The sequence below is a fragment of the Myotis daubentonii genome, chromosome 3 (assembly GCF_963259705.1).
Source record: "Myotis daubentonii chromosome 3, mMyoDau2.1, whole genome shotgun sequence".
In the NCBI taxonomy this organism is placed as follows: domain Eukaryota; kingdom Metazoa; phylum Chordata; class Mammalia; order Chiroptera; family Vespertilionidae; genus Myotis; species Myotis daubentonii.
This window is the reverse complement of record NC_081842.1, coordinates 102,496,879-102,504,516: the sequence shown is the minus strand read 5'-3', so window position 1 is coordinate 102,504,516 and position 7,638 is coordinate 102,496,879. Positions and strand designations below refer to the sequence as shown.

At 36.8% G+C, this 7,638-nt stretch overlaps 1 pseudogene; it reads right to left on the bottom strand.

Moving 5' to 3' along the window:
* Positions 1-5,891: 5,891 nt before the first annotated feature.
* LOC132231864 (glyceraldehyde-3-phosphate dehydrogenase-like) lies at positions 5,892-6,616 on the bottom strand (annotated as a pseudogene).
* Positions 6,617-7,638: the final 1,022 nt, after the last annotated feature.

The window sequence follows — 7,638 nt, the reverse complement described above, 5'->3', positions numbered from 1 at the left end:
AACTTTAGAATGGATAGTATATTATAGTATCCTGTGAAAATTTTGGTTACTAGGAAACTTTTTTCATTTTTGGTTCTCATTATCTACTTCTTTTTCCCTGTAGTAAAGGCTAGTAATAATGGGAAAACAAAAGTAGTAAGGAAAAAGCTGAGAAGTATATATCCTACTTTCCAGAATGATCTGTGGTCAGGGTAGTGGAGGTAACAAGAAGATCTCAGATTAGAGGAAGGGAGTGGCTTCTCAAGAAAATAGGTCAAAAGGCAAATATTTGGGACATGAGAGGGAAGAGTAGGAGTTTTCTGGGAATTGAACTGAGAAGAGGAGATTAGATAATCAAATATGTTGGATAAAGTTCTCCAGGGTTTTTTTTTTTTTTTTTTTTTTTATCTCCCTTCAAATTTTATTAAAGTACTAGAGGCCCAGTGCATGAAATTCATGCACTGGAGTGGGGGGGGGGGCGGCATCCCTCAGCCGGCCTGCCCTTTCTCACAGTCCTGCCTCTTCTTGCCTGATCACCCCTAACTGCCCTCCCCTGCCAGCCTGATCTCGCTCCCAACTGCCCTCCTCTGCTGGCCAATTTGGTTCTGATTGTTCGATTTCTATGCCAGTCAGTGTCAAAAGCTCTGCCTCCTATGTAGCCATTGGCTCCTCACAGTTGACCCAGATTTGGTTCTGATTGATCAGTTTCTCTGTCAGTCAGTGTCTCTGAGCCCATCAATGGGGCCTGATCAGAAAGGCGGTGTTGATCAGCAGCCCTGGTGGAGGCCTGGAGAGAAATGGAGGCTTGGTTGCTGGAGAGAAAGAGAGAGGCAAGTGCTGATCAACAGCTGCCACAGAGGCTATGGATCAGACCCTGCTTCTCTCTTCAGGCCTCTCTCCGGACCTGATTTGCAGCCACCATGGCAACCCAGCGCAGACTGCAGGACTGACTTTGGGTTGGTTAAGCCTCCAGTGACAGACCCAGGGTTTTTATATATTAGGAAGGGTGGCAGGAGAAGATTTGACTTTGGGTGATGGGTACTCAGTGCAATATACAGATCTTGTAACAGAAACACACACCTGAAACCTATATGATCATGTTGACCAATATCACCCCAATAAATTTAATAACATAAAATAAAATATGTTTTTATTGATTTTAGAGAGAGGAAGGGAGAGGGAGAAAGAGACAGAGAAACATCGATTAGTAACCTCCCAAACCTGCAACCTGGGTATGTGCCCTGAGACTGGGAATTGAACCTATGACTTTTGGATGTATGGGATGATGCTGTAACCAATTCAGCCACACTGATCAGGGAAAGCATGTGTTCTTTCTTTTTAAAATGTAAGAGCTCTTTATAAACTCAATATATAAGTCCTTTGTCAGATATTTGTATTACTTAATTTATAGCTTGTCCTTTCATTTCTTAATAGCTTTTATTAAAGAGCAGTTTTATTTTTAATGAAGTCAATATACCCACATACATAAAGATTTTTATTGTAGTTTATGCTTGTAGTCTATAACAAATCTTTGCCTTTTCCAAGCTTGCAAAGATTTATGACTTTTTTTGGATTTATTTATTTGTTTGTTTGTTTGTTTGTTTGTTTATTTAAATTCTCACCTGAGGACATGCTTACTGATTTGAGAGAGAGAAACAGATGTGAGAGAAAAGCATGGATTGGTTGCCTCTTATCCACACCCCAACTGGGGATTAATGGGAAACCTAGGCCTGTGACCTGACTGAGAATTGGACCCACATCATTTGGTGTACAGGATGATGCTCCAAACAACTGAGCCACACCAGCCAGGGCCTAGTAAGCCATTTTGAATGATTATTTATGTATGGTGTCAGAAGATGGTTGCATTTCAACTGTTTCCATGTGGATATTTAGTTGTTCCAGCACCATTTGTTTAAAAAGTTTTCTTGCCTGGCTGGTGTTGCTCAGTGGTTGAACATTGACCCATGAACCAAGAGGTCAAGGTTTGATTCCAGTCAAGGAACATGCTCAGATTTCAGGCTCGATCCCCAGTAGGGCGTGCAGAAGGCAATCAATCGGTGATTCTCTCTCATCATTGATGTTTCTATCCCTCTCTCCTTTTCTGTCTCTGAAATCAACAAAAGCATATTTAAAAAAGTTTTCTTTGCCCCATTTAGTTAGCTTGTCATTTACACTGAAAATCAGTTGACTATGTATTTATGAATCTGTAACTGAGTTTTATATTCTGTTTCATTCATCATTATATTTCTTTTTACTCGGATACTATTGTAGATCTAGACTTTCTACTTCCATCTTTGTTTTCCAAAATTGTTTGCCCATTCTAATTTCTTTCCATTTCCATAAAATTTTTAAGATTATTTTTCCAATATCTACAGATTAACCTTCTGGGATTTTGTCTGGGATTTGTTGCATCTATAGATCAGTTTGGGTAAAACTGACAGTTTAACAATCTTAAATTTACTATTGAAGTAACATAGCTTCTATCTCCCTTTAAGTCTTCTTTAATTTCTCTGAGCAATGTTTTTATAGTTTTAAGTGTACAGGTCCTACATATATTTTAGCAGATTTTTCTCTAAATATTTTCTATTGTGGATGATGTATTGGTGTAAAATTTTTATTTTCTAAGTGTTCATTGCTAGCATATAGAGATACAGTAGACATATATATTGGCCTTACATCTTGAATTCTTTTAACATTTGCATATTAGCTTTTTTGAACTTTTTACATAGGTGATTAAGTCATGTGCAAATAGACAGTTATATATCTTATGTTATCATACCAGAACTTACAGTACAACAATAAATTGAAGTAGTGAGAGGGGATATCCTTGCCTTGTTCTAGTATTATGGAAAAATACTTAGTTGTTTTTTTTTTCCCCATTAAGCATGTTTGCTATGGGTTTTTTCAAAAAGTTACGTTATTGGGTTGAGTGAATTCCTTGCTATTCCTAGTTTTCTAAGATTTTTTTTAAGTTTATTTAATCACAGTGCTGAATTTTGGCAAATACTTTTTCTGCATCTATTTAAATGATCATATACTTTTAAAATCTTATTACTTTATATTTATGCTTGAATGTTAATCAACCTTAAGTTCTTGAAAGAATTATCCTTAATTATGGCGTATTTTAGTATTGTTGGATATGATTTGCTCATATTTTCTTCAGAATTTTTCTGAGGCTAAAGTTCTTTTGGTGGGAAGATTTTAAATTACAAACTCTATTTCTATAAATAATATAAGCATGCTCAATTTTATTATTTCTTATTGAATCAGTTTCAGTAATTAATATCTTTCAAATAATTTTATTTATGTTGCCAAATTTATTGGGATAAAATTTTTCATAATATTCTCTTATGATTCCCTTTTAACATCAGTAGCTTCTGTAGTGCTATTCCTTCTTTAATGTACAAAATATTGATAACATATTTTTGTATATTTTTGTTGATTGGCCTAGTTAGATCAATTTAATTGATGTTTTCAAAGATTCAGCATTTGCTTTCATTGATATTTTTTATTGTTGGTCCATTTTCTGTGTTATTGATTTTTACTCTTACCTTTGTATTTTCTTATTTCTGCTTCTTCAAGTTTAATTTTCTCTTCTTTACTAGCGTCTTAAGACAGAAACTCAAACCATAGATATTAGATCTTCTTTGCTTATACAAGCATTTTAAAGCTATCAGTTTCTCTCCAAGGTTTAGAGAGAAAGTAAGCTGCAACTAAGGTTCTGATAAGTTATGCTTTTATTGTTTTTAGTTCAAATATTTTCTAAATTTCCTTGTGACCTATCATTTATTTTGAAGTGTTTACTTTAATTTTCCCATATTGAGGGACTTTCTAGATATCTCTTTGTTATTGATATCTTATTTAAATCCATTGTAGTCAGAGATCATATATTGATTTATTTTAATATTTTAAAATTTATACAATGTGAATATATTTAATGCCACTAAATTATACATTCAAAAATTGTTAAAATGGTAAATTTTACATTACATTTATTTACCACAATAAAATTAGCTTTATTACTGTTTTGGAACTGTTTAAGAACAGTTTCAAATTGTTGAGCCCGGCCAGTGTTTCTCAGTGGTGGAGCATCAAACTATGAATCAGGAGGTGATGGTTTGATTCCCAGTCAGGCCACATGCCCGGGTTGTGGGCTCGATCCCCAGTAGGGGGCATACAGGAGGCAACCGATCAATGATTCTCTCTCATCATTGATATTTCTCTCTCTCTCTCCCTCTCCCTTCCTCTCTCTGAAATCAATAAAAACATATTTAAAAAAAGAAAAAAGAAAATTGTTGGAATTTAGTATACTTGGTCTATGGTAATTTTTCCAGGGACAATGTATATTCTATATATTCTGCTGTTGTTGACTAGAGTGTTTGGTAACTATCATTAGGTCTAATTCATTGAGAATGTTACTTAAGTCTTTTATATTCTTACTGATCTTTCTAGTTGTTTCACGAATTACCGAAAGAGGAACTTTGGAATCTCTAGCTAAAATTGCAGATTTTTCTACTTATTTTTTCAAGTCTACCCTTGTGTAGTGTTTTAATGAGCTCTGTTCTTGGGTACATGTCCATTTAGGGTTGTTATGCCTTGTTCACAAGTGACTATCAGGGATCCTCAAACTACAGCCCGCGGGCCACATGCAAATACAAATATTGTATTTGTTCCCATTTTGTTTTTTTACTTCAAAATAAGATATGTGCAATGTGCATAGGAATTTGTCCATAGTTTTTTTTTAACTATAGTCCGGCCCTCCAGCGGTCTGAGGGACAGTGAACTGGCCCCTGTTTAAAAAGTTTGAGGACCCCTGGACTACTTTATCATCATGCAAGATTCCTTTATCCCCCTAATGATATTTCTTGTTCTGAAGTCTACTTTGATAATATAGCCACTCCAACTCTCATACTTAGTGAGTGCATAATGTTTTTCCTTTCATCCTTTTGTTTAAAAAATATATTTTATTGATTTTCTACAGGGAGGAAGGGAGAGGAATAGAGAGTTAGAAACATCGATCAGCTGCCTCCTGCACACCCCCTACTGGGGATGTGCCCGCAACCAAGGTACATGCCCTTGACCGGAATCAAATCTGGGACTCTTCAGTCTGCAGGCCGATGCTCTATCCACTGAGCCAAACCGGTTAGGGCCCTTTCATCCTTTTATTTGAACTTACCTGTGTCTTTATATTTAAAGTGTGGTTCTTATTGGTTCTTTTTTTTATTTGCCTTTATTATAACTGTCAGTGTGATTGTGTTAAATCTATGATCTTGCTCTGCGTTGTGTATTTGTTTTGGGGTTTTGTTGTTGCTTCCTTTTTATTTTTTCCTGTTATCTCTTTGGATGGGTATTTTTAAAATAATTATGACATATTGATTGACTTATGATCAACTATTTTTTAGTTATTTCTCTGTGTGTGAGTTATTAATGCACACACACACACACACACACACACACACACACACACTCACACTAGAGGCCCAGTGCATGAAATTTATGCACTAGTAGGGTCCCTAGCAGCTGCCGGCTGGGGCCTCCCTCCCTTTCCCCAGCCAGCCCTGCCCCTGGTCAAATTCTTGGATGACCTCCAGGTTGAGGGGACAATTTGCATACTATGCTCTTATTATATAGGATATATAGTCACAGTTTATTTTTAGATAATATTATATGGCTTCTCTATTTTTTGACAGTACTGCCATTCCTCCATACTCTTCCTGATGCTGTTTGTGTCACAATTACCCTGCCATATCAACGTGTTGTTTTTATTTTCACTTTGAACCATTAATTATATTTTTTTGTGGAGTACAGTATACTATATTGATGGTATGTGACAACATAGGGCTCTCTAAGCCATTCTCCTTCTTTAGGGAGTCTGAGATGGAAACTGGTTTGAGGCTTGGAAATTCTGTGTGTTAGAAGACCGAGTTGGGGCATGGATTCCCCAACTGCTGGAGACCTCTCTCTTCCTCTCTTGCTAATGCTGAAACTGGAAACTGATGGTCCAGTAAATTCTTACTACTTGTAGACCATCTGGACTGTAAGATACACCACTCTGTTTTATAATCCAATTCATCATCATATCAGGAAATAAGTTTGACAAAGTGGTCACTGAGGACAATGGCAGCCTCAGCATCAAAGTTAGAAGAGTAAGTGTCATTGTTAAAGTCATAGGAGACATGCTGGTCCTCAGTGTAGCCTGGGGCACCCTTGAGAAGGCTCTCTGACACATGCTTTACCACCTTCTTGATGACATCATTCCTTCTCCAGATGGTAGGTAAGATCAATGACCATCACATTGGAGGTGGAGACACAGAAAGCCATGCCAGCAAACTTCCCAATAAACTTAGATATGACCTTGCCCACAATGTTGGCAGCTTCATTAGGTGCAGGAATAATGTTTTGAGTAGTCCCATGCTGTCATGCAAGTTTTCCAGATGGGCCATCCACAGTCTTCTGTCAGTGATGACATGGAGTATGGTGCATCCATGATGTCAAAGTCATCTTGGATGACTTCTGTCAGGAGGGCAAAGCAGGTGGTGGTGCAGGAGGCATTGCTAACAATTTTGAGGATGTTGTCATACTTCTAATGGTTCAGAGAACTGTATTGAGGTTGGGAACACCAAAAATATGTGGACATTGGAAGTGCAGAGATGATGACCCTTTTGGCCTCACCCTTCAAGTAGGCTCAAGGCCCAGTGGATTCCATAACATGTTCAGTACTAGCATCATTCTATTTGATATGGGGACCATCTTCTGGAAAACAGAGATGGTCTTCCCATTGGTGACAAGTTTCATGTTCTCAGCTCTGACTATGCCATTGAAGTTGCCATGTGTTAAATCACACTGGAACATGGAAACCATGTAGTTTATGCCATGAAGAAGTAATTAATGATGACAGTCTCCTCTTTATTGGAATTAAAAGCAGCTTGTGGCATCTGGGAACCCAATATGGAAAAATCTGTTTACTTTGACCTTAAATATCAGGTCTTAGAAATGTGTTGACATTGTATGATAACATGTGGCTATTTGTGGAACAAGAAAGAGAAAAAGGACAATTATCTTTTAAGTAACTTAAAGATGAGAACAATTTTCTTTTATATTTACTAATATACTTCCCATTTTGACGCTCTTCATTCCTTTGTATAGATTCAAGTCTCCATCCAGTATAATTTTCCTGTGCCCCAAATTTTTCTTTATTTTTTCCTCTAGTGCAGACATACTAGTGAAAAAATTTTGCAGCATTATCTTTGTATCTGGAATCTTTATTGAAGGGTGTTTATGCTGTGGCCCCAGACTTTTATTCAGCAGAGAGTGATGTGCCACTGCACAGTTTGAGATGAGGCTAGCTGTTGAGGCACTTCCAGCAGACCTCTAGGCTCTCAATAGAGCTGCAGGTCTCCTGGTCATGGCACTGGATCTGCAGAAGGATTTGTTTCAATTCAAGGCTTGACAAGAAAAGAGAACAGTTGTTCTCCACAGATTGCTAGATAAATACTAGATACAAATATTACTAGCAAGTGCTAATGATTTACTTGAAATAGGTCAACAGAAATTTGTAGTGTCATTCAAATATTGATTTCTTTTTCTTGCAAGATCTTTTTGAACATTAATTATGGCTTAATTTTAATTCCTGGGAAAGAATTGATTGGAATAGGTTTG